This window comes from Fukomys damarensis, unplaced genomic scaffold (genome assembly GCF_012274545.1).
Source record: "Fukomys damarensis isolate Sample0158 unplaced genomic scaffold, DMR_v1.0_HiC HiC_scaffold_19, whole genome shotgun sequence".
In the NCBI taxonomy this organism is placed as follows: domain Eukaryota; kingdom Metazoa; phylum Chordata; class Mammalia; order Rodentia; family Bathyergidae; genus Fukomys; species Fukomys damarensis.
The window spans coordinates 49,035,859-49,049,033 of NW_022900931.1; the positions used below are offsets into that span (position 1 = coordinate 49,035,859).

General features: G+C 36.0%; 1 protein-coding gene across 1 annotated transcript in view; it reads right to left on the reverse strand.

Moving 5' to 3' along the window:
- The window catches only part of LOC104850972 (interferon-activable protein 203), a 14,236-nt gene extending 12,739 nt beyond the window's left edge, over positions 1–1,497 (reverse strand). Inside the window, 1 exon segment of the mRNA XM_033765969.1 lies at positions 1,261–1,497. The gene's annotated coding sequence lies outside the window, so the exon portion shown is untranslated.
- Positions 1,498–13,175: the final 11,678 nt, after the last annotated feature.

The following is a 13,175-nucleotide window of genomic DNA, read 5'->3' on the forward strand; positions in this document are numbered from 1 at the left end:
AAAAAAAAAAAAAAAAAAAAGAGGACGAGGAGAATATAGAAGTGTCATAACTTAAAGGGAAGAGAGCAAAAACAAGTCAAAGTTCATAATTATAACATATACCTAAAGGGTCTAATCAAGTATGCAACAAATTATCAAATTTGATTTAAGATATCTGCCTATGTGTTGCTAACAAAACTTTAAGTGAGGGAAAATGAAGAACAAATTATTAGGCAAAGAATAACTAAAATAGAACCAGTTTATCTATATTAATGTAGCTTTAAAGATAAAAATACCAAGATAAGGTGAAAAGTATTATCAGATACTACATAATGACAAAAATTTCAACTCTTAAGAAGATACATCAGCCTTACTTATGTATTTTTATAATAATAAGAATATTCTATTTGGCATTACTTTATTGTCTTCAAGGTACTATAAATAGTATGAACTATATTTTTCTCTATACATCTGCACACGTACAATACCCCACCACACATAGAATATATGGTAATAGTGCACATCAGTGCACGCGAATGTGTAAATTTGAAAGAACTACAAGAAAAGAACCACAATTTTATGGTAGGTATTGCAATATCTTTGTCAACTACTAAATGAACAAGGTAAACAAAAAAACACTGTAAAGATTTAGAAGATGTAATATAATTATAAACTTAAGACTTATCATATAGGTAAATTCTGAAATCAACATTTAAAATCTCACATTCTATTTAAGTACACATGAAATATTATAATAAGGTCTAGAGAAAGTCTTAAAAATTCCAAAAATAGATAATGGAAATGTTTATAATTGGCCTCTTCACCTCTCACTAGTTCTTGCCACCTAAGGGGGAAAATGACGAATTGCTGAACCCATCCCAACTGAAATATTGTCCTTATTACCTGATGCAGAATTAAGTTAAATAAAAAGTTGAATATACTTATTGAAAATATTAAGGCAACAAGTATTTAAATAACGGAATCAGAAAGTATCTACAATATGTGTCCATTTGTTTACATGTTTTCTAAAACAGGAATCGTAGTATATAAAAAAGCTTTATATCCAGATGTGCTTTTTACTTAATGCTGTTTCATGATGCTTTTGATATGACTTCCATGTCACTATACTGTATTTCCTATACAGCTGTTCCAAATGCAGCTGATACTACTCTACTTCCCTCCCCAACAATTCAGAAGAACCAACACTGATTTCCTTGGGTTATCTTGTGGATTTCTAGGAGAAATTTGGATAGTCTCTACAAAACTACCAACAAGACTCACCTCCTTGGAAATTTCTTCAGCAAGAGATCCGGAGCTGAGATTTTTTTAGCAATGCAGGAAGTGCTTGTTTTGCTTGAATAAGAAGGTAAATCAGTAAAGGTCCCGGAAACCGAACAGCAAGATGTTGTAATCTTCTGACATGCTAAGAAAATGAAATATTTCTAAAGATAACAAGGAGAAATGATACCGGTAAGAGCAATCCAATAACTTCAGGAGTGCTGAGCGGCTCACACGCCAGAAGCCCAGGCAGGGAGTGTGAGGCTCTTCCCATCCGTGCTCTTAAGTTTCGATTTCCTCTACCAGAGAAACTGCAGTTTCTTTCCTGTCACATACCTCAGTTATCATGAAAAGTTAGAACGCAGTTCTACTTAATTTTTTTTCATACAAATCTGAATAGATAAAAGAAGTTCCAACATTAGAATTTTCAAGTTCCAATAGCCTTACACACAGAGGTTATTAGAAACCTTTATTCCTTTGAATTAAACTAAAATACTAAAAGGAGAAGGTACTTTCCAGGCACCTCCTTTCTTCCTTGCTCACAGAGTTGGAGTGGCAGGAGGATTTGTTAACTTTACGAGTGCATTTCCTGTATAGGGAAGGGTCTGCTAGGAAATCCCTAATTAGTAAGTACTACCTGACTCATTCAGGGTGTTAATATTGCCCCATCACCAGACTTACCAGAGCATAATGCCATTGCAAACATGTAGCTCTATCAACTATATACAAACAAATCTGGCCCTATCTATCCCCTTTATTGCTAGACTGGATCATTTCAATGATTAAGCTCATGGTTCCTCAGTCTCTGCTATTATTTATGGGGAAACACAACATATGATAGCTTTGAAAAATCTGGAAGAGTACTAAACTTCTGGGAGGATCAGTGACCTCATATAACCTCTGTTCTGCTGTATTTTTTTGTGGACGGTAGAGGCGTTCTGGAGTACTGCAACTCCCATATGTCAACAAATGGAGCAGGCTGATGGGTGCTAGGGTGGTGGCCCATCAGCGAGCAGTACGATGTCATGCCTGCAAACAGCGTTCCCATACTCATGGAGCATAGACAAAGGAACTGAGGCCATCTATGGGGAAGGAGAAAGCCGAGTATCATAATCCAAGATAGTCCCATATAGGGGAAGGTTGAAGTCAGAACTCGAAACCATCTGAAAACACAAGTGAAATCAAGGAGAATCTGGAGTGATCGTCTCAGACACCAGTGGGTGTTCATGTTTTTTCCCCCTTTGGATGGATTTAGGTTGCTGTTTATGTGGATATGTTGAACTGGTCTTAAGGTAATGGATAGAGAGAGACATTAGGGTCAGAAGGAGATCAGAGAGTCCCAATTAAGAGCTCAGAAAATAGAGTGTAGCAGGAAGGACCATGATTGAAGACATTTTAATTGGCCTTAAAAATTTTCATGTGATTGAGTAATAGTAGTACTATATCATAAAGCTTTATGCCTTCAGTTGGAATTCCAACACACAGTGCACAAATTATCATTGCCCATTAGCATTACATTACAATTGACATTACAGCAAGGTTCCATAATCCATTTTTGTGTTGATTTTAATAGATGAAGCAAAGGTATTCTGAAAACCATTAAGGAATGCCTAAACAGTTAGTGGTCTGCCTCATCACAGAGAAAGTTCAGATCAAAGCAAGTGGCAGATTACTTCAGGCTGATAAATAAAGATTTTAAGCACAGGCAGTCTTCGGTGGCATTGCGGGGAAGAATGTAACCGTGCTTGCAATGCCTGTCTAGTTTTGGACACTATGAAAAGAAAGAGAAAGCTGTTCCATTCATTTCATCTGAATAGCGTGACACAAGGGTGAATTAAGTTCCTAGTTCCTAGTTCCAGCCACTGTTCTCTGATCCTCACTGTGATAGACAAGACATACTTTCCTACAGTCTTAGTCCATTTTGTGTTACTGTAACAGAATACCACCAGCTGGATCATTGATAAGGAACAGAATTTTAGTTCTCACAGTTCTAGAAACTGGTACATCTGAGAACGAGGTGCTAGCATTTGGTGGGATCTTCTTGCTTCATTCTCATCTAGGAGAGAGCAAAAAAGAGCAAATTCACTCCCATAAGCCCTTTTTATAGTGTCATGAATTCATTTATGAGGGTAGAGCCCCTGTGATCTAAACATGCCCATTAGGCTCCACCTCCGTTCATCACTGCTTTAGAGATTAAGTTTTAATACGAACATCAGAGGGGAAAAACTCATTCAACCACTGTATGTATTTAGCTCTGTCTTTATCTCTGCTATTTCCATTATCTCTTTGCTGATTTCATCTAAGATAGATCATTTCCTAGGAAGCCTTTCATAAGGATACTCACTAGATTCATACTCCCTTTATTTCAAGACTTCCTCTTTTTGCTCTTAATATTTCCCTATTTATTATTGCACCCTGGAATGGGAGATGAGATTTTTTTTCTCTCTCTTGCAAATATAACAGCGAACTTCTCACTCTAAACATCTTACTTTGAGGCTTTGTCAAATAACTGAAATCTATAATTTATTCAGATTTACTTGGCAAAAAAAGGAATTGGAATTTAGATTTCTTGATATTTTTTGACCAGTTTTGGATGTTGGCATATTGAGAAGAGAAATATAACTGAAACTGATGGAGAAGTGGAATTTGAATTGTATTTTCTAAGTTTTAGATTAGGGGTTTGAGACTCTTTGGCCCAAGGGAAAAGACTCATACCCACACAAATAAGCGTTCCTGTATTCTGTTTAAATTATGAGATCATGAATGCCAGAAAGGAAAAAAAAAATCAAGAATTATGGGCATGTAAACTGGTCTAAAGTTAGTGAGGCAAATAATACTAATTTGGTCCTTCTTTCTCCCTTGCCAGTGGTAGCTGTGTGACTTTTCCTTACGCTATTAAACTGAGGATGAGTCAGATTAAATTTCTTAAAAAGCAGCATAAGATGGGTGTATAACACCTATATTTATTTTTAGTATTTCTATTGATGAATTATTTATTTTAATTTTATGAGCTTTATTATATTATGCAGTGTATATTCAACAGAAAAATAAAATACCAAGAAAATGAAATATTAAATTTTTAATATATATTGAATGTATAATAAACATCAACAATATCAATAACTGTTTGTTTACAAAATCTAAAAGACAACTGCAGTGAAGATACAAATAAAACTCTACAACAAAAACAATCTTTTACTTCAATCACGACACCTAAGGCAGACTTTACACATGAAAACAACGTGTTCCATACACAAGTGTTGCTTACAGTGATGGCACATGTGTTTTATTTTCCTGTTTTTTAAAAGTAAATCATCCCACTTCATTTAAAATGTAATAACTAGGAAAATAAAATAAACTAATAGTTGTGCCTCCGACACACCAGGCACTCCACTTCCAGCTTGGAGGATTATTGGAGGCCAATGAGACCTTCAATCACCTGACCAAGGGTAGGGTGGCAGGGTAACAAAAGACAGGACAGGACCTTTACTGAATAAATGGGGGGCCCAGGACTGTCAAAGTTCTTTCCAGGCTAAGACGCTGTGACCTTGCCACTATTTATTGAACACACAGCTTCGAGAAGGGGTAACGGGGTAGTACAGGGAACAGAGTCGTGGGAAGCACTGAGGCAAGCAGGGTCCTAGCAACAAGGGAATGAGACATTGCAGCAGGAGCAGCTCATAAGTTAATGGGAAATTCTTTCCTATAGATGAATGTCTGCCTCTGTAGAGGTTTTATGTCTGAGTCCTGCTGCCCTTAGCTGCACTATCGTCTTGCCATCCAAGATGCCAAAACATCTCGGATCACTGAGACCTGTCCTTACAGCCGTGGCACGGGGAGTTGTTCCTTTCCCTCACACCAACTGCTGGCTTTTCAGGCGAGCCCTTGGGGGCCAATAGGCAGACTCAGACTTTTAACATGAGAAGGCAATTTACAGATTCTTAGCTTGCTAAGGGTGGTCTCCGTCGGAGAATTATCATTCACATTCCCGGCTCCTCTCTTTTCCATCTTCCAGGCTCTGTGCTGTGTGAAAGCCCTTTGCAAATTGTAAAATGCTCTCCTACGATAGGTTTTTACGCATGGTAGAGTAACATGCTTCACAAACTAACATGTGCTCATGAGGTCGTGAAGTCACCGAACAGATCTGGGATGTGTTTTCTTTGGGTATTTAAAATATTTTTTAAGCAAACATATCACAGAGTGAAAAGTAAACTTTATATTTATATGATAAAAACATAATTATAGAGAAATAGCTGTCTTCTTATTTTCATACATAAAATTTGATGGTGTTGTACTGGCTACACTTAGTCGTTGAGACTTTTCCATGGAGTTTGTGGATTAAATGACAGGGGTTATCTATTCATGCTATGGAGTCTTCAAATTAAAAATTACGTATATTCCCATCTACTTGCTTTTGAAAAATATTTTTCTAAAGTTTTATAATTTTCTCCATAGTGGTCTTACATATCTTTTGTTAGATATTCATAACTATATTGTGTTATCTTTGACATTGTGATTTTTCCCATTGGTGTGCTTATGAAATAAATACAATTTTCATGTGTGACTTTATAGTTAGAAACACTAATAAATTATTTATGATACTTTGTGTGTTATTCTGAACATTATATTTGGACACTCAAACTTTCAATACATACAGTGTTGGCGTAAAAATAAAAAATCATGGCTGGGGATTTAGCTCAGTGGCACCGCACTTGACTCACAAAATCCAAGGTCCTAAATTCAATCCCCAATACCAGAAATAGTAAATAAATAAAATAAAGAATCAGAATATTGGAACAGAATAAAGAATCCAGGAGCTTAGTCATTTTTCCCCCACATAGGTACAAACACAAATAAGTGGAAAAAAAAAGAGAATCTTTCTAACATATTTTTTGAGAAAATTTATATTCGTATGAAAAACTGTCATATTTAGCTTTTTATAGAGCAGCAACTCAAAACAAAACAGAAGCCTAAAGATGAAACAGCAATCTCTAACATTTCTAGAAAAAAAAAATAGGGGAAAAACCTCATGTTGAGTTTGGCAACAATTTCTTAGATAAGACTCAAAAAATATGACCTAGGAAAGAAAAAAAGTGATATATTGGATTTTATCTACTATATGCATAAGTAAAAAATTCAAGGGATAGGCCTGAGGTATATGCACCCTGTGGTATGTCTATATGTCTTGATAAATCTACTTTAAGAGTAATCGAGTTATTATCTAAAAATTCCAGAGGCATACTATGACTTATGAGTATGTCCTTTACCAGTAATAGTGACCACAGGAGTAGATAAGGCTCCTTGCTTAGGAATTTTTTATCTATGTTGCACCCAAATCTCCTTTTGTATATTGTAAACTTTTTTTTTTGTAATTTTATTCAGTTTATTGGTACATTTTAGGGATACAGTACAGTTACATTCATTGTTGGGATCATGTACCTTTACATGGCAAGTCTTGATTCTCATTTTTTCCCCTTACCTCTGCCCTCCCTTCACCCCCTCCTCCCCTCCCCATCTACAAACACTTTATTTTCATCTTTTCATTCTCTCACATTTTTTTCTTTTCCCTTTTTGTTCTTCCCCTACGTATCACACCTTCCCTACACCTTTAGCTCCTTTCCTCCCATTTCTAAATGTCAGTAATCTTATTAGAATCTTATGCATTGTTGCAGAATATTCACACCAGGGAAACTATTTGGTATTTACACATGTGGGACTTATTTATTTCACTTAGGAGTATATCTTCAATATGTATCCATTTTCCTATGAATGAATCTATTCTCTCGCTCTTTATGGCTGAGTAATATTCCATTTTATAGAAAAACCACATCTTCTTTATCCAGTTTCCAACGGATGGGCAAATAGGTTGTTTCCAAGATTTAGCTATTACAAACTGTGCCGCTATAAACATGGGTGCACATACTTCTCTGTGATATGATTCTTTTAGTTCTCTTGGAAAGATACCCAACAGAGGGATGGCTGGGTCAAATGGAACCTCCAGTCCAAGCTCTTTGAGGTATCTCCATATTGATTTCCATAGTGGTTGCACTAGTCTGCACTCCCACCAACAATGGAGGAGGGTTCCTTTCTCCCCACAACCCCGCCAACATTTGTTATTGTGTGATTTCTTGATAGCAGCCATTCTTTGTGGGGTGAGGTGGAATCTCAGTGTTGTTTTCATCTGCATCTCTCGAATGACCAGTGATGTGGAACATTTTTTCATATATTTTCTTGCTGCTTTCACTTCTTTGTATGAGAAATGTCTGTTCATTTCGGATGCCCATTTTTGGATCGGGTCTTTATATTTGGGGGGACTGATTGTTTTGAGTTCTTTATATATCCTTGATAATAGTCCTTTGTCTGAGGTACAGCTGGTAAAAATTTTTTCCCACATTGTAGATTGTCTCTTAGTTCTGCTAATGGTTTCTTTTGAAGTACAGAAGCTTTTTAGTAAGATGAGATCCCAGTTGTTGATTCTTTCTGCTAGTTCCCGTGCTACTGAGGATTTGTTCATAAAGTCTTTTCCTATACCAATGTCTTCCAGAGTTCTGCCTAACTTACTTTCCAGCAAGTTTAATGTTTCTGTTTTAATATTTAGATCTTTAATCCATTTGGATTTTAATTTAGTGCATGGCGAAAGATAAGGGTCTAATTTTAATCTGTGACAGGTTGATATCCAGTTTTTCCAACACCATTTATTAAAGAGGCTATCTTTCCTCCACTGAGGATGGTGAGCTCCTTTGTCGAAGATGAGGTAGCTGAGTACATCTGCATTTGTTTTTGTGTCTTCCAGTCTGTTCCATTGATCCTCAGGCCTATTTCTTTGCCAGTACCATGCTGATTTTATCACAGTGGCTTTGTAGTATAGTTTCAAATTGGGAATTGTTACACCTGGTGCCATGTGACTGTTGCCTATAATGGCTTTTGCTATTCTAGGTCTCTTGTGGTTCCAAATGAATTTTTGGATTCTTTTTTCTAGTTCTGTGAAATATAGTGTTGGAATTTCAATTGGCATTGCATTGAATGTATATAGCAGTTTCGGTAGTATGGCCATTTTCACTATGTTGATTCTTCCTACCCAGGAGCAGGGGATATCTTTCCATTTTTTTATATCCTCTTCGATTTCTTTTTTCAGAGTGCTGTAGTTTTCAGTGTAGAGATCTTTTGTTTCTTTTGTTAGATTGATTCCTAGATACTTCATTTTTTTGGATGCTATTGTAAAAGGAATTTTTTCCCTTATTTCTCTTTCTGTCTGTCTGTTATTTGTGTATAGAAAGGCTATTGATTTTTGGGTATTCACCTTGTATCCAGATACTTTACTGAATCTGTCAATTAAGTCTAGAAGTTTTTTGGTGGAGTTTTTTGGATCTTCAATGTAGAGTATCATATCATCAGCAAATAATGATAGTTTAACTTCTTCCTTTCCTATCTTTATTGCTTTAATTTCTTTCTCTTGTCTAATTGCTGTGGCTAATGTTTCCAGAACTATATTGAAGAGAAGTGGCGATAGTGGGCATCCTTGTCTTGTTCCTGATTTTAACATGAAGGTTTTCAGTTTTTGGCCATTCAATATGATGTTGGCTGATGGTTTTTCATAAATAGCCTTTATTAAATTGAGGTATAGACCATCTATTCCAATTTTTTGCAGGGTTTTTATCATGAATGGGTGTTGAATTTTATCAAATGCTTTTTCTGCATCTATTGAGAGGATCATATGGTTTTTGTCCTTGACTTTGTTAATATAATGTATTACATTCACTGACTTTCGTATGTTGAACCACCCTTGCATCTCTGGAATAAATCCGACTTGGTCATGATGGATGATCTTCTTAATAATCCTCTGTATTCTGTTTGCTAGTATCTTATTAAGGATTTTTGCATCTATATTCATTAAGGAGATTGGTCTGTAGTTCTCCTTTTTGGTTGTATCTTTCTCTGGTTTGGGAATCAGAGTGATACTTGCTTCCAGGAATGAATTTGGAAGTATAGCTTCTCTTTCAATTTCATTGAAAAGTTTGAAGAGTAATGGTAGTAGTTCTTCTCTAAATGTCTTGTAAAATTCAGCAGTGAATCCATCAGGGCCTGGGCTTTTCTTTGTTGGTAAGTTTTTAATTACATTTTCAATTTCACTGATTGTGATTGGGGTGTTTAAAATGTTTTTATCTTCTTCGTTCAACTTTGGTAATTCATAAGTATCTAGAAATCTGTCCATTTCTTCTGTGTTTTCCATTTTATTAGAGTACAGGTTCTCAAAGTAGGTGTTCATGATCCTCTGGATTTCTTTCGGATCTGTTGTGACTTCGCCTTTTTCATTCCTAATTGCATGGATCTGAGCCTTTTCTTTCCTTTTTTTGATAAGATTAGCTAAGGGTTTGTCAATTTTATTTATTCTTTCAAAAAACCAGCTCTTTGTTTCATTTATTTTTTGTATCGTTTTCTTAATTTCAATTGCATTGATTTCTGCTCGGATCTTTATAATTTCCTCTCTTGTTCGAGCTTTGGGTTTTTCTTGCTCTTGTTTTTCTAGGAGTCTAAGTTTCATCGTTAAGTTGTTTATTTGAGCCCGCTCTGTTTTCCTAGTGTGGGCATTCAATGTTATGAATTTTCCACGTAGAACTGCTTTCATTGTGTCCCAAAGATTCCTGTATGTTGTATTGGCATTCTCATTTATTTGTAAAAACTGTCTAATTTCTTCTTTAATTTCCTCTGTAATCCATTGATTGTTTAGGAGAGTGTTGTTCAGTTTCCATGTGCTTGTGAAGTTTCTATAGTTTCTTGTGCTATTGATGTCTAGTTTGATTGCACTATGATCTGATAATAAACAGGGGATGACTTCAATTTTTTTGCATTTATTTAGACCTGTTTTGTGAGCCAGTATGTGGTCTATTTTGGAGAATGATCCATGTGCAGCCGAAAAGAATGTATATTCTGGTTTTTGGGGGTGGAATACTCTATAAACATCTATTAAGTCCATGTGTTCCAAAGCTTGGTTCAGTTCTATTATTTCATTGTTGATTTTCTGCCTAGTAGATCTGTCAATTTGTGATAGTGGGGTATTTAAATCCCCCACTACAATTGTATTAGTGCTTATTTGGTTTTTCATGTTACTTAATATTTGTTTTATATAGTTGGGGGCATTTATATTTGGTGCATATATGTTTATGATTGTCAGCTCTTCCTCTTGAATTGTTCCCTTTACAAGGATGTAGTGTCCTTCTTTGTCTCTCTTAATGAGTTTTGGTTTGAAATTTACTTTATCTGAGAATAAGATTGCTACCCCTGCTTTTTTCTGGACTCCTGACGCATGGAGAATTGTTTTCCATCCTTTCACTTTCAGTCTATGGACTTCCTTTTGCACTAGGTGTGTTTCTTGTATACAACATATTGTTGGATTTTGCTTCTTAATCCATTCTGCCAATCTGTTTCTCTTGATTGGTGAATTGAGGCCATTAACATTGATGGTTACAACTGATATATTTTGACTTATTCTTGTCATGTTTTTGTCCATTTGTTGACTCTTTTTACTTTTTCTCCCATCTCCTTTTAGTTTCTTGCCTTGCCTATTTGATTTGGTCTGTTGGGCCTCATGTTATTGTGAATTTCGTTGTCCTTTTCTAGGATATTGTTTAGAATTCCTTGCAGTGCTGGTTTGGTGTTCATGAAATTTCTCAGGTGCTCTTTGTCGTGGAAGTATTTTATTTCCCCATCTATTTTGAAAGAGAGTTTTGCAGGATACAAAAGTCTAGGTTGGAGATTCTTTTCTTTTAGGACTTGGAATACCTCACTCCAGGCTCTCCTTGACCTAAGGGTTTGTGTTGAAAAGTCTGCTGTGATTCTAATGGGCTTCCCTTTGCATGTGATTTGTTTCTTTTCTCTTACTGCTTGTAGTATTTTGTTTTTCTGTTGGATTTCTGGAATCTTGATTATTATATGTCTAGGTGTAGATTTTTTTTGATCGTGGCTAGTTGGGGTTCTATATGCCTCACTTATCTGTATGTCTAATTCTTCCCTTCTGTTTGGGAAGTTTTCTGTCATTAATTCTGTGAAGAGCTTTTTTATATCATTTGTGTTTTCTCCTGTTTTTTCATGAATTCCTATCAGTCTTATGTTATTTTTCTTTGTATCGTCTAGGAGTTGTTGGATTGATTTCTCATGATCCCTTACTGTTTTTAATAGACCTCTTTTTTCACGGTCACTGACTGCTATCCTATCTTCTATATCTGAAATTCTATCTTCGCAATCTTTTATTCTGTTTCGTACACTTTCAATAGAGTTTTTAATCTCCTGGATATCTGTTTGAATCTGTTTTATGGATTCCATTTCTTTCCTCTGTTGGGCATTCATTGTTTCCATGTCTTTCTTATGTTGAGTCTTCATGGCTTCTATCACAGTCTTGAGCTCATCTATTTTTTTCTCAGTTTCTGCTCTAGAGTCTCGAATCATGACTTCTATTTTGCTCATCATCTCTCTGGCTAGCTGGGAAATTATTTCTGATTTGAATTTTTCTAGTATTTTCATCTTTTCATTCTCTCACATTTTTTTCTTTTCCCTTTTTGTTCTTCCCCTAAACTTTTTTACTCTTTAAAAATATATTAACCAGTTGCTTTGTTTCTTTTAAAAATAGAATTCCCTTTCAGAAGCGTAAGTTTAGAAGTTTTGGATTTTTGATAGGCTGATTCCAAGAAAGAGAGTAAATATAAGGAAATATTGTTATTAAAGGGCCTGCATAACATCACTGACAAGGAGAAGTGTAAGTCTGAATTATTTCTTCGGATCAGTCTAAGTTTGCCAAGGGTAAGCAAGAGGCTGGGAAAAGGACCAAGTTGGTTCACTCAATGGTTCAAAGTGCCGGTGTGCTGTCTGCAGTGGTGAAGGTGAAGGTGAAAATATATGTGTTTTCCAGAAGTCGAATTATGTGCACATTGTAAGAAGTCTTTAGGAAAAGAAGAAAGGTAATGCCACCTCTCCTGGCATCAGAAGGAAGAAGCTCCAAGTGTGTCTGGTTGGAATTTCTTTGCTAACTTAGGGCATCTGGCCCTTTGCCTGTCTTTCTTACGAATCCCTTGGTGTTTGTGCACAGAACCATCCCAGCATTAGTTTGTTATCTCCCATTCCAACCTTCATGGCTACAGCCTTGCATTTCATCCTGTCTTCCTTTTAACCATATTTGCTTTCAGTCTACCTGCAGGGACCACACAGGAGAACAGTGTGAAGGCTCACATCTCATTTATACAGGGTGAGATGCTCTCACACTTTGCCAAGGGCTTAAAGATAATATAAATAAATTTCAGCGCTGAGAAGTTGTGGACTGGGCTATCAGGTGCTTTTGCCCTCCTGGCAGACTGTTCACTTCTCTCCTGTGCCAGCCTGCCACAGTCCCAGCCAGTCTGCCTTTTTTCAGGGAAAGGTATGTCTTAGTTCAGGAATTCCATCCTGATTGCTTTTCAAAATATACGGCAACATAAATTAACCATAACACAAAGACTGGTTTTGTATCACTCAATCTTTCCATCTCAGTAACCTGCATTTTATTTGAGCTCCAGATTTTTCTCCTAAGAACAACTGATGTATCGTTCTTTACCTATAAATAATTTAAAATGGCCAAGGAAGGGACATCTCTCTCCCAACTCCCCAAAATGAGAGCCCCCAAATGTAACAATTTTAAGATTTTAAGGTTAACTCTCAAAGAGAAACCTCTGACAGTTTTTATAGTATTCGATATGTATGCATTTATATGTGTGTGTATATACAACAGGGAAAATATGGCTTGTCTCATGATTTTTTTAAAGCTTACGATGCCATATAAGTGATCATATAAAGTGTAGTTCTCTATAAATCACCAGGTAGTACCTAAGGAACTCAAGAGAAGAGATTGATTTTGTTATGGATTTTGTTTTCCTTGAGTAGCTGAAATTCGA